Below are 24976 nucleotides of genomic sequence, written 5' to 3' on the forward strand. Positions count from 1 at the left end.
ACTGTGGCCATGCTGGAGCATCGCCTTTAGTTGAGCAAATTGACCCCAGGACTTATTCTTTGTAAGCCTAGTACTTATTCTATCGACCATTTTTCCCAAACCGCTAAGTTACGGGGACGTAAACACACCACCAACAGTTGTCAAGCGATGTTGAGGGGACAGACACACACATGTATATATATACACATATATATGACAGGCTTCTTTCAGTTTCCGTCTTCCAAATCCACTCACAAGGCTTTGGTCGGCCCGAGGCTATAGTAGAAGACACTTTGGCTTTGGACTGAACCCGGAACCATGTGGTTGGTAAGCAAGCTACTTACCACACAGTCACTCCTGCGCCTACTGTTAACTTTTCACCAATACATCAAGATGTTCCTGAAAAAGGAGACAAAAAATCATTAAATTTAGCTGGAACACCTTCTGTATATAAAGTCAGATTGATAGCAAACAATGAATTTAAACACAAAAAAATTACAACTGGGACCACTGTTTTTCTAAATGTGTTTGCTACATCCTCTGTGTGTGTTTACATATAGTGAGAAATGTGTTGTTTTGGAGAGTTTTAAGTGAACAGATGCATATTGTACCCTGAATTTTAATATGTTTTGCATATTTGGGTTATGTTTGCTGCCACTTACTCTTACTCTTTACTCTTTTAATTGTTTCAGTCATTTTGACTGTGGCCATGCTGGAGCACCACCTTTAATTGAGCAACTCGACCCCGGGACTTATTCTTTGTAAGCCCAGTACTTATTCTATCGGTCTCTTTTGCTGAACCGCTAAGTGACGGAGACATAAACACACCAGCATCGGTTGTCAAGCAATGCTAGGGGGACAAACACAGACACACAAACACACACATATATATATATATATACATATATACGACGGGCTTCTTTCAGTTTCCGTCTACCAAATCCACTCACAAGGCTTTGGTCGGCCTGAGGCTATAGTAGAAGACACTTGCCCAAGGTGCCACGCAGTGGGACTGAACCCGGAACCATGTGGTTGGTAAGCAAGCTACTTACCACACAGTCACTTCTGCGCCTACTGTTAACTTTTCACCAATACATCAAGATGTTCCTGAAAAAGGAGACAAAAAATCATTAAATTTAGCTGGAACACCTTCTGTATATAAAGTCAGATTGATAGCAAACAATGAATTTAAACACAAAAAAATTACAACTGGGACCACTGTTTTTCTAAATGTGTTTGCTACATCCTCTGTGTGTGTTTACATATAGTGAGAAATGTGTTGTTTTGGAGAGTTTTAAGTGAACAGATGCATATTGTACCCTGAATTTTAATATGTTTTGCATATTTGGGTTATGTTTGCTGCCACTTACTCTTACTCTTTACTCTTTTAATTGTTTCAGTCATTTTGACTGTGGCCATGCTGGAGCACCACCTTTAATTGAGCAACTCGACCCCGGGACTTATTCTTTGTAAGCCCAGTACTTATTCTATCGGTCTCTTTTGCGAACCGCTAAGTGACGGAGACATAAACACACCAGCATCGGTTGTCAAGCAATGCTAGGGGGACAAACACAGACACACAAACACACACATATATATATATATATACATATATACGACGGGCTTCTTTCAGTTTCCGTCTACCAAATCCACTCACAAGGCTTTGGTCGGCCTGAGGCTATAGTAGAAGACACTTGCCCAAGGTGCCACGCAGTGGGACTGAACCCGGAACCATGTGGTTGGTAAGCAAGCTACTTACCACACAGTCACTTCTGCGCCTACTGTTAACTTTTCACCAATACATCAAGATGTTCCTGAAAAAGGAGACAAAAAATCATTAAATTTAGCTGGAACACCTTCTGTATATAAAGTCAGATTGATAGCAAACAATGAATTTAAACACAAAAAAAATTACAACTGGGACCACTGTTTTTCTAAATGTGTTTGCTACATCCTCTGTGTGTGTTTACATATAGTGAGAAATGTGTTGTTTTGGAGAGTTTTAAGTGAACAGATGCATATTGTACCCTGAATTTTAATATATGTTTTGCATATTTGGGTTATGTTTGCTGGCCACTTAATCATTATTTTTGAAAGAGAATGATAACTTATTTGAATTTTGAATTTATATTTGCTCACTAATGTTCGTTTGGAAGTAGTAGGGCCTTCAGCTGAACAGACACACATGGACCGGTGAGTATGTTTTTGAAAATAGATGACATAGTAAGCCTTGCTGATGAGCTTTAAGTGTGTATTCGGCACAGAAAGCGAAATCAATTGATACTGGGATATCTACCCTCCTCTTTGTAGTTTTACATATGGGATGACCTTCTTTTTAAATGTGTTTGCTACATTCTTCGTGTATGTTTATATATAGTGAGAGATGCGTGGTTTTGAAGAATTTTAACTCTTCTTTCAAGCAAACAGGTACATATTGTGCACTGACTTTTAATATATGTGTATGTATGCATGTTTGAATATGTATATGTGTGTATAGCTTTGTATATAGGCTTGTGCAGTATACTCAAATTATTAAGTTTGCTTCATAACCATGAGGTCCCAGGTTCAATCCTACATTTTCACGTGTTAGGCATATGTCATTTTCTATGGGCTCAGGTTGACCCATGACTTGTGAGTGAAATTTGGCAAACAAGAACTGGATAAAATCCTGTTAGGTGGATTGTACATGTAGTTCAAGAGGTACAACCTTGTTGCATGCTGTGCCATGCTGATTCTGCTAGGAATTACATTAGGGATACAAATGTTCAACTACTTACACATTAAACTCTTTTAAACCTGGGTCCCTGTGTCTAAATTTACCCTCTACTTGGGCTTCTAAGCAAAAAAATAAATAGTTGCATATGCAGCTGAAGAGTAAGAATTGCAGGCAAACTAATGGATAGAATCAGAAAAAAATTCAGGAGAATAACGATAATAGGCCTATCTCTCAAACACTATTTGTTCACTGCATGAAAACTAATGGACAGAATACTCCCAAAATTCAGGAGAATTACAATGATAAGCCTATTTCTCAATTACCATATCTTTTCACCTGAATTACTACTTTCCTCATCTCTTTTACTAGTTTGATTGACTGCATTACTCTGTTTTGCATAAGGGTAAACTCTTTGGCTGAAGTATCTTTAATAATTTCCTCACCCATAGAGTTTAGGCCTTGTTCAATCACCAGGCAGTGCTAGGTTTGTTACACATGCATTTTGTTGCAAAAAAAAAGAAAAGAAAAAATCCTTTTTTTCTTGTTTGATTAAAATACTAAAGTAAACAACAGCTATTGAGAGTAACCATTATCAATGAGTCATAAAGAAGCTGTAACATGATTGGTTGTCTGTTTTTAGTTTCTTATCTTTTCCTATGTGCATTGTTCATTACTGCTTTAATTGGGAATCCAGTAGAAATCACATTTAGGCTATCCTCAATGTACTGGGAACATGGTGCAATTGGGTGAATGCAGGAAACTCATTGTTGAATGCTGGTGATTCAACACCATATATGGTAATCCAACACCAGATGAGGTAAGCTAGATATACGTGTGAAAGCAGTAGATTAGCTGAGTTGTTAGAGATTTGGATATTATGGTTTGTTCTGGATCTGTGTGCACTGAGTTCAGACGTCACCAAGATTGACTTTATCTTCTTTTCTGGTTTGATAAACGAAGTACCATTCAAAGACAAGAGTAGATTGTTCTTTTGCCTCCTCCTCAGAATTGGCAGTTAATGATAAGATGATGTAAATAAACACTTGAAGGAAAGCATGGGAATAGACACTTTACTGTTCTTCCATAAAAATTCCAAGACAATCACTATGGTAACTTCCTCATCAAAGCGTTCCATTGTTATCCTGATGTTGTAAGGAAGAAAAATATATGCAAGTATATTTATGCATGTATGATTTATACTTATGTATATACGCAGGTGGGATTAGCAGACTAATATGTTTGTATTTGTTATATATACTGGAGTGTGAGTGTGTCCTCTCACATTGTTTTTTTCCTTTATTAACTTCAGTCTAACTACTTGACCTCACTTAACCTCACTTTAGTTATCTTTTGTGTCAAATGTTTAGTTTATTATTATTTTATTATTTTTATATTTAGTTATATATCTTGAAAAGCATTTTAGCTGAGAGAGAAACATTTAATTTTTTATTTACTTAAAAGGATATATACTGTAAAAGGATATTTACAATTAATATTAAGGTCATTGTTACTGACATGGTTTGTGGCATTTTATCATTTCTGCCAATTGCTGACAGGATGAGGTGGAAGTGTGTGTGTGAAACAGTAGTACTTGTTATGAATCAAAAATACAGATCTTTCTACTGATAAGAAAGTATCTCCTTGACAGAATTAAATTGTTTCCTGACCATCCTGAGGAAGTGATCCTGTTATAAGCATAGTGAAGTTTTAACATACCTGATGCAATGAAATAACTTCAATTATTTAAGACACTTCTCTCTTGCATCAATAAATATATATCATCAGCATCATCATCATCATTTAACGTCCGCTTTCCATGCTAGCATGGGTTGGACGATTTGACTGAGGTCTGGCGAACCAGACTCCAATCTGATCTGGCAGAGTTTCTACAGCTGGATGCCCTTCCTAATGCCAACCACTCCGAGAGTTTAGTGTTTGCTTTTACGTGCCAGTTTGGTGGTACTGGCAACGGCCACGGCCAAATGGTGCTTTTTATGTGCCACCTGCACAGGAGCTAGTTCAGCAGCACTGGCAATGACCTTGCTTGAATATTTCACATGCCACCAGCACAAGTGCTAGTAAGGCAACGCAGTAACGATCACATTCGAATGGTGTGCTTAATGTGCCATCGGCACGAAGGCCAGTTTGTTGCTCTGGCAACGATCTCACTCGTATGATACTCTTAGCGCTCCACTATATATATATATATACATAATCTGCTAAGTGTCTTTATATTTAAACTTTCTTTTTATGTGAGTAACACTTAACTGTTTTGAAACTGTTGAGTTTGATCCACTTTCTAAGATTTATTTTCTAAGATTTACTTTCTTTCGACACAATAATATTGCTCTTCATGGATTTTAGCAGTTAATTATACTTGTATAGTATTATGGAAGTCATAAATATAATTTTCCTATTTCCCTGTTAATAAGAAAATTATATTTATGACTTGATCATTTCTATTTACCTCCTTATATACTTTTGTTATCAACTTTCATCGGTGTACCTTTTTGAACGATACCTCCGTCATTTGCTGTTCGGGTATTCTATTAGTTTAATACTAAAGAAGACAAGGGAGACAACTTTAAAAAAGCCCAACTTTTTCAGTGACTTGATACAGCAACCTCTGTTAAAGTTGTTAGTTGGTAATGCGATGAAGAGGGAATTACTTTGAAATCTATAGTTTATGGAACACTGAAGATTATTGAACCACTGCAAATCATCCCTACTTAATCCTTTCTTAAAATTTCTAATGAAATACATAATTTGTTTCAATTAATTTTGAAAACAGCCAATAATTTAATATATTTATTTTTGTCATAAAACTGATGTCTGGTATATAATTTAACAAAATGGGTTTCTTTTTTGCTTAAAATTATGGTAAAAGGTTTTAATGGGAAAATGAATCTTTTAAAACTTGGTTTTTTTTATGGTAACATTAGAGGTGTCTCAGCTGGGTTGATGTGAAAAGGATAGGTCATTCTATGATGAGGTAACAAAGAAATAAAAAAAATAAAAAAGAAACATAACAAAATCCCCCACAATTTATGAATGAAGAATCCAACTGTCTATTCTGAAAACTAACTTATCCCTATATGGCAAGGAAGGAAAATGAGAAGTTGAGGCATTCACACGTTTCTCAAGTTTATGGTGAAATGACTTCAGTTGGGAATTGATGCTGTATGGTTCTCTCCTTACAGCATGCTTTTCTTGTAGGGTTTTTCAACAAATTGTAGAAACTGTAAACAGACCACCATTTCTATTTTCTTTCCAGCTACTTCTACCCATTCTTATATAATGCATCTCTATTGCAAGACACCTGGGCTTGTTCTTGCATAACACCTGGCATAGAACCATTGCCCTTCCTCTCCCTCTCAAATTCTAATACTGCAATTTTGTTGAAAAGGCTTTTTCCTCTTTTCCCTGTTTTCCTTCTTCCAGTTTCTTTCATGTCCGGCAACTTCACTAGCACTGGTTGCATGAAAAAAAAAAAGAAGCAACCCGAACACTCAATAACATGATTGGCATTAGGATGGACATTCAGCTGTAGAAAACATGCCAAAGCTGACATTGGTGTTTGACATGGCCCTGTGGCTTGACAGATCCTGTCAAACCTTCTAGCCCATGCCAGTATAGAAAATGGACATTAAATGATGATGAAATATAGATGATGATGAGGATGTAAAATATATGAAAATTAACCTACACATTGAATATGATTAAAAGGAAGAAAAATTTTAGAATTTCCAAACCCTTGTTATTTTTGTTTACTTCACACCCCAATCAGGATTAAAATCAAAATTGGTTGAAAAACCTGTTTCAGTTATTTAAGTTCTGGTAGACACACTATTTGCACTACTCCCTTGTTAATTGACTAAGTACCAGTCCTATTCCATTCTTCTTCACATCATCAACTCAACAAACAACCGCTAGTGACTTCTTTGACAAGGCACTACATACTGGTCATGGAATTTTCATGGGAGAATTCAAAAACAGTCTCCCATAACCTTACATGACACCGTCTTGTCCCATAGATACAAACATGTTTGCTAAAGCTGCCGGAGAACTCAGAACATAAAGAGCTGGAACAAATGCCACAAGACGTATTGTCTGCCTATATGATTAGATCGATAGAATTGTTAGATCATTGCAATGATTTTAAGAAACAAAACCTCCCGTTACATATACATATATATATAATATATATATATATATATATATAAAATCAAGGTTACGTAAACCGTGTACATTATGAAATATAAGGTTGAGTCCTTCGAGAGTGATGTCCCTTGGATTGGTCTTTGCCGTCCAAAGCAAACAGCAGTTTCGGTCAACATACAGTCTTCCTTGAACGTGTTTAAATGATTGATGTAAGATGAAGGCGTGACAGGAGAGTGAAAGAGCAGAAGGGTAGTGGGGAGTTATTTACCCAGTTTTCGAAGAAGTATAATGTGTATGGTGGTGGTGGTGGTAGTGGAATGTTATTAAGAGAGAGCAAGGTAGTGAGAGAATGAAAAGTAGGGAGACGGTGAGGACGATCGAACGCGAGGTGAAAGGCAGTGAGGGAAAAATAATCAAATGGTGGGGGTACTAGGTGAGTGGCAGTACAAAAAGGTGGGATTTGAAGAACCAAACTGTGTTAGAAGGTGTTATTACAAGAAGGGATGAATATGAGGAAGGGTGAAAGAATTTCAAAAGGGTCATCACTTCTCGGTAGTACTCAACACACACACACACACACACACACAGGTATACGTACATTGGTCACAATGCGTTCGCATTGTTTTAGCCTTCGAATGACGCCGCCCCGCTGGCTAAGCGAGCCGGCGAACAGAAGAAAGAGTGGGAGAAAGAGTACAGCAGGGATCACCACCCCCTGCCGGAGCCTCGTGGAGCTTTTAGGTGTTTTCGCTCAATAAATACACACAACGCCCGGTCTGGGAATCGAAACCGCGATCCTGCGACCGCAAGTCCGCTGCCCTAACCACTAGGTCATTGTGCCTCCATATATATATATATATATATATATATATATATATATATATATATTATATATATATAATATATATATATATTATATATATATATATATATATATATATATATATATATATATATATATTATATATATATATATATATAATATATATATATATATATATATTATATATATATATATATATATATATATATATATATATATATATATATATATATATATATATATATATATATATATATATATATGGAGGCACAATGACCTAGTGGTTAGGGCGGCGGACTTGCGGTCGCAGGATCGCGGTTTCGATTCCCAGACCGGGCGTTGTGTGTGTTTATTGAGCGAAAACACGTATATATATATATATTATATATATATATATATATAAAAAACCGATTGAATAAGTTACTATGCTTACAAAGAATAAGTCCTGGGGTCGATTTGCTCGACTAAGAGCGATGCTCCAGCATGGCCGCAGTGAAATGACTGAAATATATATATATATATATATATTGGAACAGATTTTCTTTCAGATCTGATATACTAAAAACATTACTATTCTTTTATTCTTTCAGTCATTCTGCGGCCATGCTGGAGCATCGCCCTTAGTCGAGCAAATCGACCCCGGGACTTATTCTTTGTAAGCATAGTAACTTATTCAATCGGTCTTTTGCCGAACCGCTAAGTTACGTAAACACACCAGCATCGGTTGTCAAGCGATGTTGGGGAGGACAGACACACAGACACACACACACACACACACATAAACACACGACGGGCTTCTTTCAGTTTTCGTCTACCAAATCCACTCACAAGAGTTTGTTCAGTCCGAGGCTATAATAGCAGACATATGCCCAAGGTGCCACGCAGTGAGGCTGAACCCGGAACCATGTGGTTGGTAAGCAAGCTACTTACCACACAGCCACTCTTGCGCCTATAAAACGTAAAGATAGAAGAAATACCTATTTTTATACTGCCCACAAGGGGCTACACACAGAGGGGACAAACAAGGACAGACAAACGGATTAAGTCGATTATATCGACCCCGAAAGGATGAAAGGCAAAGTCGACCTTGGCGGAATTTGAACTCAGAACGTAACGGCAGATAAAATACCTATTTCTTTACTACCCACAAGGGGCTAAACACAGAGAGGACAGACAAACGGATCGAGTCGATTATATCGACCCCAGTGCGGAATTTGAACTCAGAACGTAGCGGCAGACGAAATACCGCTAAGCATTTCGCCCGGCGTGCTAACGATTCTGCCAGCTTGCCGCCTTTATGGAATAAAATAACGTAATGTAAAAATATATACGCTAAAATAAAACGAAATAAAATAAGAAATGCTTCCAACAAAATAAAGCAAAATAAAGAGGAAATGTTGGCAAGATTCAGTTGACAAAAAACAAAGCCTTTTAAAATTATTAAGTAAAAATAAGATTTTTTTTTTTCAGCCAAAAGGCGGTGAGCTGGCAGTAACGTTAGCACGCCGGGCGAAATGCTTAGCAGGATTTCATCTGCCGCTACGTTCTGAGTTCAAATTCCGCCGAGGCCGACTTTGCCTTTCATCCTTTCGGGTTCGATTAAATAAGTACCAGTTACGCACTGGGGTCGATATAATCGACTTAATCCGTTTGTCTGTCCTCTCTGTGTTTAGCCCCTTGTGGGTAGTAAAGAAATAGGTATTTTATCTGCCGTTACGTTCTGAGTTCAAATTCCGCCGAGGTCGACTTTGCGTTTCATCCTTTCGGGGTCGATTAAATAAGTACCAGTTACGCACTGGGGTCGATATGATCGACTTAATCCGTTTGTCTGTCCTTGTTTGTCCTCTCTGTGTTTAGCCCCTTGTGGGTAGTAAAGAAATAGGTATTTTATCTGCCGTTACGTTCTGAGTTCAAATTCCGCCGAGGTCGACTTTGCCTTTCGGGGTCGATTAAATAAGTACCAGTTACGCACTGGGGTCGATATGATCGACTTAATCCGTTTGCCTGTCCTTGTTTGTCGCCTTTATGTTTAACTCCTTGTGGGCAATAAAGAAATAAGAATCGTTTACATGCTTAGCGGCATTTCGTCAATCTTCCCGTTCTGAATACAAGTGCCGCCGAGGTTGACTTTGCCTTCCATCCTTTCAGAGTCGATAAAATAAGTACCAGTTGAACACTGGAGTCGATGTGATCGGCTTTACCCACTTTTCCGGAATTGCCAGCCTTGTGCCGAAATTTAAAATTGGTATTTTTCAGGCTTATGTGAAATAGCTTTGAGTAACATTTTACTACTAGAGGTATTCTGGTGCCAAATTCGAGTCAGGGTAATTCCAAAAGATTTCCGAATCGAAGAATTTCCAAGAAATTTCAAAACATCAAAAAGCATCGAAGAAATGTGTTTGCATTTTTATATTTCTTTCGCAGCCAGGCCTTTTAATACTTAAATTATAAGTTCTTCTCCTTCACGCTGTGTAATCCATAAAATATATATTGCGTAAGTTGTGACTGTGCAGTAAAAAGTTTGCTTCCCAACAACAACATGGTTTTGGGTTCGATTCCACTTTGTGGCTCGATGGGCAAGATACGTATCTTCTAATATAGTCCCCGGGCCGACCAAAGCCCTGTGAGAAGATTTAACAGAGGAAAATTACATAAGCCCGTCATATATATATGTATGTATGTGTATGTATGTGTGTGTGTATGTGTGTGTATGTATGTATGTATGTGTGTGTGTGTGTGTGTATGTATGTATGTATGTATGCATGTGTGTGTGTGTGTATTGGGTTGGCAACCAAATTCCCGCCGTTTTTTTTAATTTTGGAATTTATTGCGTTATTAAATTTTGGAATCTATCTTTTTTCGAGAATTCTATTTTTGAATCATTTTGGAATCTACTTTTTTTTTCTGGTTAGTTTTAGTTAATTTTTATTTATTTTCAGATCATTAAAATGAAATGTCAAGTTAAGAAAAACGAGCATTTTCGACACCTCCTTCTTTTTGCTTTTAATCAAGACTCTAAGGCCGCAAAAGCTGCTCGCAACATTTGTGCTGTGTATGGAGAGGGTGCCATAGCTGAAAGAACCGCTCGTGATTGGTATGCCAAGTTCAAAAATGGGAATTTTGACCTCAAAGACGCACCTCGTTTTGGCCGTTCAGTTGAGTTCGATGAAGAGCGATTAAACCAACTTTTGCACGAAAATTCTCGTCAAACGATAAGGGAACTGGCAGAGAAAATGGAATGCTCCCACACTGCTATAGAGAAGCATCTTCACTCGATGGGAAAGGTTGAGAAGTATGGAGGATGGGTTCCACATGCTTTAAGTGACAACAACAAAAATTAACGAGTCACAATCTCCGCTGGTTTGCTCGCTCGTCACCGCTCAATTCATGGACACAAGCAACGATTTCTTTACCGAATCGTTACTGGCAACGAAAAATGGTGCCTGTACATCAATATGAAGCAGCATAAGGAATGGCTTAGCCCCGGTAAACAGGCGACACCGCGTGTGAAACAAGTTCTTCATCCACGTAAAACGATGTTGTGCGTATGGTGGGACTGGAAAGGGCTTATCCATTACGAATTGCTTGAACGGAACCAAACGGTCAACGCGGAACTCTATGTTCAACTGATGGAACAACTCAACACGGCTATTCAAGAGAAAAGACCTAATCGTCAGCATGGAGTTCTTCTGCTGCACGACAACGCCCGCCCTCATTGCCAATATGACCAAGGAAGCCATTCAAACGCATGGCTGGGAAGTGTTGCCACACCTGGGAAGTCCCAGCCATGGCACCAACGGATTCCCACCTCTTTCGATCTCTTTCAAATGCTATGTACGGAGTTTCGTTCAATACTGATGCAGAATTGAGAGCTTGGTTGGATTAATTTTTCGAGTCGAAATCGGGTGATTTTTTACCAACGAGGTATTGAAAATCTTGTTGAACGTTGGGAAGAAGTTGTAAACAACAAGGGTGAATACATTATTGATTAATTAGTTGTTATTTTTTATTAAACCTTTTAAAAAATTAAAATAAAAAAACCGGTGGGAACTTAGTTGCCAACCTAATATGCATCACGTGTGTGTGTGTGTGTGCGCGTGTGTGTCTTTCTGTTTGTGTTGTTTGTCCCCCACCATTACTTGACAGATAACCGGTGCTGGTTTGTTTACGTCCCTGTAAATAAGCGGTTTGGCGAAAAGAGATTGATAGAATAAGCACTAGATTTAAAAGTAAGTAATGGGATCGGTTTGTTTGACTAAACCTTTCGAGGCGGTGCCCCAGCATGGCCGCAGTCCAATGACTTAAACAGATAAATGATAGAATATCCATCAAAAGCGCAAAAATGTAAATTAAGTTAGCCAGTATGCTGTAATCTAATTTATAACTGCTTTATATAACAAATCAGCATCCTTTTGACCGGGGAAAGGAAGCTGGGCACATCTTCTCTGAGGAACGGTCAACCAACCGTTAAACGCTCCGTCAGGAAACATCCAACCTCTTTTATTCCGCACACCAAAAGCATAAAGGGAACGAATTTACATTTTAATATTTCTTTTATGGCAAGGCATTATCATATCTAAATGTTATAATATATTTATGTAAATATAAAATATTAATTCCATAACAACAGTCTCTTTATCAGGCAACTAGGTTGCATTAAGGCTAATCATCTCGGCTGATGATGATTCCTGTTAGTACGACAACGGTTCGGCGTATAACGAGTGAGTTATTAAAAGGAACAGAAAGGCAATATGATAAACAGATGTATGTGTGTGTATGAGTGAGAGAGAGATAGAGGGAGAGAGAGAGAGAGAGAGAGAGAGAAGAGAGAGAGAGAGAAAGAGGAAATGTGCGCGAATATAGAAATAATATTATTAACAGCAGGTTGCAACTAATTATTGCATATGAAAACAAATTGAAATTAATTATTATTAGATAGACAATTTTCCCCCACTAGGGTATATATGTACGTACGTACGTATATATATACACTATATATATGTGTGCATATATAAATATATATATATATATATATATATATATATTTTGTTTATTCATTACTGTTTTCAATTTCGTTTTCGTCTCTTGTATTCACATCCGTCTTGTGCGTTCACATTCCTGTCTTCTACCAAGAAATCTAATGCTTACAGCTTAGTTTTTTTTCTTGGGGCTGGCCGAGTTGGAGCAAATATCAGAATTGAACAGCCGAAATTTGCTATGATGATTCGGTGTCTGACTGAAGATTGAAGGCTTCGAATGATTTGTCTGTGTTCCGTGTTCGTCCCTTCCTGTATTTCACGTTCATTATATATAAAAACATTCATTCTTATATATATATATATGTATACATATGTATATAGATATATATGTATGCATTTATATATATGTATATATATGTATATATATGTATATGTATGTATATATGTATATGTATGTATATATATGTATATGTATGTATATATAAGTATGTATATATATATGTCTGTATAGATATATGTATATGTATATATATGTAGGTATACATATATATATATATATATATATATGCATGTATATATATATATGTGTATGTATATATATGTATGTATATATGTATGTATATATATATGTTTATATATATATATGTATGTGTATATATACGTATGTATATATATATATATATATATATATGTTTGTATATATACGTATGTATATGTATATATATCTGTATATATATATACATGCACCATGCCACACAATCAAATGTATATATATATGTATATATATATGTATGTATACATATATATATATATGTATATATATATGTATGTATATATATGTATATATATGTATGTATATATATATATGTATGTATATGTATATATATACATATATATACACACACATATAAATATATATATACACACACATATATATTGTGTGCGATGGGTAAATTGTCACCATTTTATATTTCCTATTTCACGCATCTGCACTGTTTGTTTCTGATTTTGTTGACTACACAGTGCAGTAGGGTCAGTTGGGCACCGTCTGTGAGAAAAACAGCAACATGACGCAATTCACTCTGCCAAAAAGTTGGAAACGATATGCTGTACCGCTTGGCATTCACACCGGAAGCTCCAACACGAACATATCAGAGTGTTTGGGTGTCAATCTGAAGACAGTGCAGAGGATTCAGAAAGAGTTAGATGAGTCTAATGGTGATTACGAAAACTCAATCTGATCGTTCTGATAAGAAATGAACTCCTGTATTTGTTGGTGAGATCCAGGCCATGATTGACAATGATCCCTTCAAGTCAATCAGGTCCATCGCCAGGGATATGGGAGTGTCTGAGTCTCTTATCAAGCAGGCAGTGCATAAAGACATTTGGTATTCCTCATACAAAATGAAAAAGGACCAATTTTTATCTCAAGTCACCAAGGACAAGAGGAAAAACCGCGCTACGAAGTTTTCGAACAAACTCAAGCACCGAACATGCTTTAGTTTTTCTCAGACGAGAAAAATTTCTGCCAGGATCAGATGGTGAACACACAGAACAACCGTTGGCTTGCGTGTCAACAAAGAATGTACCGAAAGTAATATAAAATCAAATGTCCAGTCAACATGATGGTGTTTGGAGTGATTACTAGTGATGGCGACGTTATGCCTCCATTCATCTTCCCACACGGCCTCACACTCAAACACGGAGGCCTACACCAAGTGCCTTGAGGAAGTAGTGCTGCTTTGGGTGAAAAGGATGGCTGGTGGAAGACCCTATGTCTGACAACAGGACTCTGCACCATGCCACACAATCAGCAGAACCCAGTTATGGCTGTCAAACAATTTCTGTTTCTGCAACCACATCACCCCTAACATCTGGCCACCTATCTCCCCAGACTGCAGCACCCTTGATTATTATGTGTGGGGTGCAGTTGAGCGAGAGATCAGTTTGTAAAACCAAAGATGAACTGAAGGCAAGGGTTATGGCAGCATTCACCAACTTAAACAAGGAGACCATCCAGATAAGTTGCAAGAGATTCCGAAGTCGTCTGGAGGCCGTGGTTAAAGCCAATGGCGATTTTATTGAATAAATTTACTCTTTAGTATTTCAAGATATTTTTATGTAATTTTGGTAAATATATCTGTTAAAATGAGATGTCAATGTTTTCATTTTTCCGTAATGTAGATGACAATTTATTCATCGCACTATGTACATACGTGTGTGTATGTGTGTGTTCATATATATATATATATATATATAAAACTATATGTACATATTTATGCATATATAGATATGCATATCATATATATATATATATATATATATATATATATATATATATGTGTGTGTGTGTGTGTGGTGTGTGTGTGTCTATATATATGCATATATATATGTATCTATATATATATATGTATATGTGCGTGTGTATCTGTGTGTGTATTCATATATATCTATACATACATACGTGTGTGAACATGTGTGCGTGCTTAATATGTATATATCTACAAACACACACACGCACACGCACACAGACACACATACGAATGTGTGTGTGTATGTGTGCGTGTGTGTGGGCATATGTGTGTGTGTATGAGTGCGCGCAAGTATTACATTCAGCTAACGAAATAAAGACGTTTATGTTGTTAAAATGCATTGAAAAGGACAAGGGTCATATCGAAATAGGAAGTTAAAGTATTATTATAAATAGTTGAGGAAAGACAATCCTTTTGGAATATGTTGCAATGAAAATAAAAAAGCAGGTAAAAATAAATATTGTTTGTATATTGCCAGAGGCTTTATTTCTTATTACGGCAAAAGAAAATAAAAGAGCAAAGCCGGATCTAGTTGCCGTTACTGAATCATGGAGTGTAAGCAGATATAACCAACTGAATTGAAATATGTTTTGAAAGGTTAAGCAAGGGTTAGGAAGGGTGAAGATTTTTAAAACAGAAAGATCTCCACCGAAACTTTATTTCATTCTCTTTTATATCTAAGATAAACAAGGCCGAGGCGCTGTCGGCATCCTTTCCCAGCTCGAGCCAGCGGGGCTAGAGCAAGGGGGCGATAAAAGGCCTGACGGTATGACAGTTTTCCCATTCTGTGACGGTAGGCTTCTCATCTGGGATGCCACGTGTTGTGACACCGCCAGCGGCAACTTGGTGTGTTCAGCAACCAGCCCAGGTGGCTCGTCAAGGTATCGGTCACCCTCTGACAGGTTCATGGTCGAGCCTGTGCAATGGAGACCTCCGGCGCTCTCGTCCTTCCGGGTCATATCCCTGCTCACCGATATCGGGGCAGAGATGACCGTCCGTAAGTGCAAGCCACGTGAGTCAGAATGGCAACTCCCTTGCCATCCTCTGGAGCAAGACCTTTTCCATTTTGTCTGCTGGGGCCATGAGGCGTTCTGAATTACAAGAAATTGTATGTTCCACTCTGTAATGTAAAATTACCCCATATAAACCGCCCTCATTCCTTTTTCACTGAGCATAAAAATAATTTTGTAAGGCCGGATCAACAACGACGAAGATTTACTTGAATTAACGTGTAAGTGGCTGAGTATTCCACGGCACTTGTGTCCTTTGTATAAATTTCTGACAGAATCAACGCGACACAATGCATAACAAGGTTAAATTGCCGGTAAATTGTCCTTTTTGAATCAGAGGTACAACTCACTCTTCAGATTTCTGTTCATTTCCCCGTTTATCTATTTCACTTACAACGTGTGGGCCAACCTGATGCTAAGGAGATTACATTACTTATCCAAGATACTATGCAACACGGATTTCATGGTTGCGAAGTGTATTTCTTAACCTTTCAACCACATTGCATCTATAGTTGGATATACAAGTATACAATACCTAACTAAAACAACGAGTATCATATTGGTTATTATTTTATCGTTTTATCGATATCAGGTGGATGAAAGACAATCTCTGTGCAGAATGTGATCACCGAAAGTAGATGTACAATCATACTCGTAAAAAGCCATTTATTATGAGCAGAGAAAATACTATTATTATTATTTATTTTGTTAGAGAGAATTTATAGTTAATTATGTGGATTCAATATGTTACTGGTATTTATTTAAGGAATCCTTAGATCCTGGTGGGATCTGAAATGAAAAAGTAGAAAAAGAATTCTAACGATAGTTTCTAGCAACTCGCTGTCTTTTCCCCTCCTTATTATATTGATTTCTAATTTTGGCGCAAGGCTAGCAATTTCGGATGGAGGGGTGAGTCGATTACATCGACCCCAGTGCTCAACTGGTACTTATCTTATCGACTCCGGTAGGATGAAAGGCAAAGTCGTCCTCGCACTATTTGAACTCTGAACATAAAGACGGACGAAGTACCTATTTCTTTACTGCCCACAAGAGGCTACACACAGAGGGGACAAACAAGGACAGACAAAGGGATTAAGTCGATTAGATCGACCCAAGTCTGTAACTGGTATTTAATTTATCGACCCCGAAAGGATGAAAGGCAAAGTCGACCTCGGCGGAATTTAAGCTCAGAACGTAACGGCAGACGAAATACCGCTAAGTATTTTGCCCGGCGTGCTAACGATTCTACCAGCTCGCAGCCTTTCTTCCTTACTACTTTAGTTTGTAACAACATTGAGACAGAGTCACTCATTTCAGAGCAAGAGCTACAGTTGATTGGATCGAGCTCAGAAATTGATTGGCAGTTTCTGTCATTGAAACACGACTTTTCTTTTCTTAACAAACAATTTTTTTATTGAAACGACTCTTCGAGAGCGTTTTATCCAAATTTCTTTCCGATTTTTTAATTCCCGAACAATTTTAAATATTGAGAAGTGTTGATATAAAATACTTATACATATATAATTATTTTACAAATTTTTTTTTTATAAAATCATTCTAAGAAAAGTTTCATTGATAAAAGTCGTTTCGATAATAAGTCGTCCAATGAGGTGTAGTTCTACAAAAAGTTGCTCAATAAAAAATCGCCGTACCTCAGGTAATAATATAGTAACAAAACACCGAAATTCAGAGATTCTGATGCAAAAGAAGTGTATGAAAAGAGTGTTTCTATAAGTTGTGACATTAATCTCTGTTGTGATGGGAGATTTCAACGCAAATGTTGGAAACGGCAACAGGGTGAGAAACATGGTGGAAAATTTGGGAGGGAGAAATGAAGGAGAACGATTAGTTACCATTAAAAAAATGCGAAAAATAGATGAATAAAGAAAAAAAACCTTACATCGGGAACAGCTTATTCATAAAAAAATCTGGAAAGAGATGGACCTGGATAACCCCAAATGCTCAGCATCGAAACGAGATCAGGTAAAACCTGATATACAGATGAATCGTACTGCAAGCCATCTCAGTCGTATCGCCATTCACCACTGGTAGCAACCATCGCTTGCTGAGGATGAGGTGGTGGGTGATGCTGGTGTCATCTCTCTTATCTTGATATCAGGAAGGAAACTTGGTTTTAGCTTGAAGAAATCGATAAAGATTATAATTCGCTGATCGGAAAATAGAAAGCTACAAGTGAAAAGCGAGCAATGTATAATACTCATAGGAACTGGATAGAAGGATCTGAGGAAGCAACAAAGAAAACGCTTGAGGAACGGAAGACTACGAAGAGGAACAGGAAAGATCACCTTGAATATTCCGTTCTCAACAAGAGGATAAGACGACGTGTAGAAAGAGACTGTGAGAAGTATAAACTGAAGAAGTTGCTGTGGGTTGCAGAAAAAAGAGAAACTTTTGAAGGGCTTCTTAAAATCGTAAGTGACGACGCTCACGAACACATATGGGCTGAAAGTGACGGACAAAAGGAAAATAGAGACAGTCTACAGAATCATATGCACCAATCTTTTAAAGTCATCAGTGATGTTCGATCTTCCACCGTCACAAGTATCTTGAAGAAGCATCACTCATTTGAAATTCTTTTCTACTCTAGGCACAAGGCCTGAAATTTTGGGGGAGGAGGGCAGTCGATTAGATCGACCCCAGTACGCAACTGGTACTTAATTTATCGACTCCGGTAGGATGAAAGGCAAAGTCGACCTCGCACTATTTGAACTCTGAACATAAAGACGGACGAAGTACCTATTTCTTTACTGCCCACAAGAGGCTACACACAGAGGCGACGAACAAGGACAGACAAACGGATTAAGTCGATTATATTGATCCCAGTGCGTAACTGGTACTTAATTTATCGACCCCGAAAGGATGAAAGGCAAAGTCGACCTCGGCGGAATTTGAACTTAGAACGTAGCGGCAGACGAAATACCGCTAAGCATTTCGCCCGGCGAGCTAATGTTTCTACTAGCTCACCGCCTTGAAGTATCACTCATTTGAAATTGAGAATGTTTTAAAGCTGGTGAAGTGAGATAATACCCCGGAAATGATGGTATAACAACTGAAAAACTAAGGAGTGGAGGAGAGCAGCTGTGGAAAAATCATCGTTGTAGGAATTACAACCGTGTTTCGTGGTCTGCTACCACAACAGCTCCTTTATAGGATCCAGTTAGCTCAAGACATCATCAGGAGGAACCACGTCCGGTTTCGGACATTGCAATCAATATTTGAAAAGGGGAAAATACTCTCACTGTAGAAGGATTCGAATACTATCTTGGTTTATAAAATTGGTGATAAGGAAGATTTGAGTAACTATTACCACATATACTTCGTCTCACCTCTACAAACTGCTTACAAAAATCATAGCCACCAGACTTATCGAAACACCTCAACGACCAACAACTGAGGGAGCAACGAATTTACTCTAAAGCAGCTTTCTACAATGAGCGAAAGTGTATAAGTTGCTTCTTTGCACCGCTTTCGTTGATTACAAACGGCCTTCAGTAACATCGACGCGAATTCATTGTTGAAGAGGGTGTCGAAACTTCTCAGGGTGGATAACACCGAAATAGCTCAGCTGTTACCACCTGTAAGCGTTCCATTTGAGAAAGACGTTAAACAAGTAGATGACATCTTTCCAAAGTCTTTCCCTGCGTGTCTCGTAATCGCCATAAGAGATATTGAATACGAAGGAGGCATCAACATCAGCGACGAGCTTCTAACACCTCCGATTTGCAGATGACATCGTGCTCATCGCAGATCATTCTGAAAGAAGTGGAACCTAGGGTACACTTGAGAATACATCTCATGAAAATAAAATATATGCTGTCTGAAAAGTGTGTGTGTATACATACATACATACATACATACATACACACACACACACTCATATATATGTATATATATATATACAGGCACGGCTGTGATAAGAAGCTTTCTTCCCAACCACATGGTTCCGGGTTCAGTTCCACTGCGTGGCACCTTGTGACCGGATTTGGTAGACGGAAACTGAAAAAAGCCTGTGACATATATACTTGTATATATATTTGTGTGTTTGTGTCTGTTAGTCCCTTCACTATCGCTTGACAACTGATCTTGGTGTGTTTATGTCCCCGTAACTTGCGGTTAGGCAAAAGAGAACGATAGAATAAGTACCAGGCTTAAAACTAATAAGTACCAGACTTACAAAGAATAAGTCTAGGGGTCGATTTCTTCGACTAAAAGGCGGTGCTCCGGCATGGCCACAGTCAAAATGACTGAAACGAGTAAAGGAATAAAAGAATACATACACACATACACACACACACACACACACACACACACATACACACACACATATGTATAGTGAGACACTGCCATCCGAGTAATGGCCATTTATAAATGGCTCAGGTACGAGGTTAGATGCCACAGTTTAAGTGAGGTTTGCTTCTGAAGAAATGTAGCGCAACCATAGTGGTGGTGATATGAAGATATATGCAGAAAAGCAACGGGGTTATAAGAATATATGAAAATGCTACTTCTATGTAGCTTAGCGAAGGACTGACTGTGACACTAACAGGTTAATACAAAGTTTGCCATTTCCACTGATGATCACAAGAAGTGACTAATTCCAGTTTCGAATTTAACACATTAAGTGGGTGCATTAGTATTTTGTACTTTTCAGATAAACAGAAAGGCATTTCAGTTCATTGATAAACATGGGCACGGTTTCAATAATTGGCCAGCTGATCTCGAAATTATAGATACCACTTCTCTTCAGGTCCCAAATAGAATTAGACAGTGTGTTAGTACTTCTTCTATGTCTGTATATGAGCGAATGAGTGTGTTGTTTAAATAATGTTTCTGAAGTTTTTTTCAATTAGACCCATGAAGCTTTTCCATCATTGCTGTTTCCGATAGAGATTTCCGTTTAGCTCACTGCATTTTATTTTGGAACCATTTACCATTTATTGGGCAGGTATTAGTGACATGTAAGTTACAGTGTAGTAGAAGGGTTTGTGCATTTCATTGTGTCAGATTTTTCAGTTTGATTCCAGTTAAGGAGGTGGCAAAGTTAAGGAAACAAAAATATCCCCCTTAACAATGCTTCTACTGGAGACTTTATATAGCTTATATTTTGAGGAAATTGTTTATTTGTTAGGTGTTAAAAAAATCACTTAAGCCAAATGTATTGTTCTGTTTTGGTGTGTAACGTATTTTTTCTTTGAATTTACTTCTATGTATTGCATCATTGCAATACTCTATATTGCAGAATATGATTACGTGTTTGTATGCATGTACACTTATGCCTGTATGTGTTTATGTGGGAGTGGGTGCGCGCGCACTTACATGGGAGTGTATACGTATAATCTTTTAATTCACATACATGATCCATGCCACGTTCATGACCTGTAACACCAGCGGATCTTCAAATTTATGTGATATTTTCTTGACCACTGAATTTATTTTATCTGTTAGAAAACCTCGCTATTTTTCTTCTCTCATTTCGACTAGTGCTTTGGAATGACAATGTTGACCCATTAATAATTTCGGTAGTATTATCAGCAACACACGCACGCGCGCACACACACACACACACACACACACACACACACACACACACACAACACACACACACACACACACACACACACACACCTTATCCCCTCAAAATATGACAGGTTTAGTCTACTTTGAACTTTTAAACCCAAATCAAACGATAACAAATGAGATTTTCTGCGAGTAGCTTGATCGGCTTATGTCAGGACGAGAAGAAAAACGATTATCTTTGGTTTCAAGACGAAAGGTGTTCTTCCATCAGAATAATGCTTGGCTGCATACAGCGAAGATGATATTCCAAAGGCTGGAGCAGTTTGAATGGGAAACGATGCTCCACCCACCATATTCGCCGGACATTGCCCCATCAGATTATCATTCATTGGACGGAAAAAATATGAATTCTGTAGATGAGGTGAGATCACAACTGGAAGAGTATTTTTCGTGACAGACAAAAGAAATTTTGGAAGAGGGGCTTTGCAAGTTTACCAGATGGATGGAAGAGGGAGAGCATTGTAGAAAATGAAGGAGAGTATATTTTAGATTAAAAAAGAACTTTGTTTATCTTAATTTTGAAAAATAAAAGAAGTATAAAAAATCGCATTATTTATGGGATGATCTAATATATTTCACTAGCCTGAATATGTATAGACACACTTGATTAAGGAAAAAACTAATAAAAAATTGGTTTCAAAAGAAAAATAAGTTATTCCGTAGAAAATTGAATTTAAAACGTTTTAAATCCCAGTCTGTAACAGAGAAAAACTCCAAACACTCAGAACAATAAATTAGGAAAGAAAGCGGAAATGTATTTTTAGACATTTTCAATACCTACGGCGACATTACAGATATATCCGTATTAAAGCATTGGCTCATTACTCTTGTGTCGTATACATAATTTTTCATAGACAGGAAATTACATGTACTTTCATTTCATATTATGTGTGTATGTATGTGTGTGTGTGTGAGTACATTTACAAAATTGTATTTTATAGATATAAATATTAGCAGGCACCAGAATGACAACATGCCTTTTAGTATTTAGTTCCGTCTACTACGCTGTGAGCTCTAATCTTGTTAGAATTGATAAAATAAGCATCAGGTATGTACTGGTGTCGATATAATCAATTATATCTCAGTTAGGTATTTAAAATAGGTTATTCAACAGTTAACATATAAATCCAATGAATTTCTTATGCGATAAAAATTTTGAGATATATTCCGTTGGATCATTCTGATTATATTACGTTAACCGGATAGGTTTCCTGGACCAACATCTGTTGGTCTATGTAAAGCTCTATATGTATTAAAAGAATTAAAGGTAATGCTTCGTTATAGTCCTTATTATTAATATTGTTATGTGTGTGTGTGTCTGTGTGTAGACTAAACAGAACAGGAGGTGACATGTGGGATGCAGAGACGCTGGAAAATACGAGAATCTTTATTGATCACAATCTTCCGTCTTCGTCTCTCATTAATCAAATACCCATCGAATACCAGCCAGTGAATGTGCTTCACTGGCAAACTACTCGGTGTATACCATACGATTTTTAAAAAAGATATATGTATATAGGCACAGGAGTGTCTGTGTGGTAAGTAGCTTGCTTACCAACTACATGGTTCCGAGTTCAGTCCCACTGCGTGGCACCTTGGGGAAGTGTCTTCTACAATAGCCTCGGGCGGACCAAAGCTTTGTGAGTGGATTTGGTAGAGGGAAACTGAAAGAAGCGCGTCGTATATATATATATATATATATATATATATATATATATATATATATACACTGAACCCGGAACCATGTGGTTGGTAAGCAAGCTACTTACCACACACCCACTCCTGCGCCTATATATATATATATATATATATTATATATATATATATATATATATATATATACACTGAACCCGGAACCATGTGGTTGGTAAGCAAGCTACTTACCACACACCCACTCCTGCGCCTATATATATATATATATATAATATATATATATAATATGTGACAGTTGGTTGTCATAATAAAACTCAGAGTTTCGGATACCGGGGCTGAAGTCTGCTCCGGTATCTCATCAGTTATTTAGATAGCGTTTTGTTTTAATAACTGATGAGATGCCGGAGCAGACTTCAGCCTCGGTATCCGAAACTCTGAGTTTTATTATGACAACCAACTAATTGTCACATATATTTATAGATAAATTCCTCTATTTTACATAATATCGAGGTCTCATTCATCCTTTTGTTGTCATATTATTATTTTTATCATCATCATTATATATATATATATATAATTTAATTAAAGGGTACATGTATTTAAGTACATGTATTTAAGCACTAGCAATACTATTAGTTTCATATGTTGAGAAATTCTCAAATATTCATCAAGCGCAAACCATTTATCGTAACGAACTAAAAAAAATTGAATAACGCGAAAAAAAAGAAAAAAACTAAGAAGGCTGCATATAGAAAACATAGAAAATATAAAAAAACGAAAATATAAAAATTAAAATGCAAAAATAAAACGGAAAAAATAAAAAGTAAATGTGTAAAAGAGCATCCTCCTTAGACCTTAAATGATATTCATATATACGTACGTACATACATACATACATACATAGACCTGACATGGTGATTTGGGATATAGAAATATGTCACATGTATCACATGTAATACACAGGACAGGCAGAGGTTAACTGAAATTTACCTCTTAGATTATTGGTTCTCAATCGAGCTCCATATGGATTTCGGAGGTCCATATAAGATTTTGTTGTTCAAATTTATGTGCAATACTTCTGCAATACACAAAATATTTTATTTTTCTATACAATGCCTAATAATCTATATATATAAAACTGAGAATGTGTGTGTCTGTCTGTGTGTGTGAATCCCTAAAACTTGAGAACTACACAACCAATTTCATTCAAATATAACACTTGCCTTACGTAGGGTCCATGCAGTGTCATGGGCAAAAAAAATGTTTAACTTCTTGCCTAGGGCGGGCCCACAGCAATATCATATCTTCTCCATTATTTCAGTACTACGTGTTAAAAGTGAAATAAAACATCTCTCTATTGTATGTATATGGATGTATATATATATATATATATATATAGAAAATAGTAAAGAGTGAAAAAACGACAGAAGGCTTAAATGTTAAAAAAATATATATTTGCGTCAATATGTCTGAAGAATATTAGAAAATTTTTTTTTAAAATTGTTTTCCCCTTATAATGACATAATTAAAAGAAAGACCGGTTTCGCGTGTAGCTTATCAAATTTCTTGTGACGTTATGTTTAAGCCTTCTGTCGTTTTTTCACTCTTTACTATTTTCTATATATTCACCCACGTGCTTTCACAAATCAACTTTCTCATCTATCTATCTATCTATATCTATCTATCTATCTACTATCTATCTATCTATCTATCTATCTATCTATCTATCTATCTATCTATCTATC

The sequence above is a fragment of the Octopus sinensis genome, linkage group LG8 (assembly GCF_006345805.1).
Source record: "Octopus sinensis linkage group LG8, ASM634580v1, whole genome shotgun sequence".
Lineage (NCBI taxonomy): Eukaryota > Metazoa > Mollusca > Cephalopoda > Octopoda > Octopodidae > Octopus > Octopus sinensis.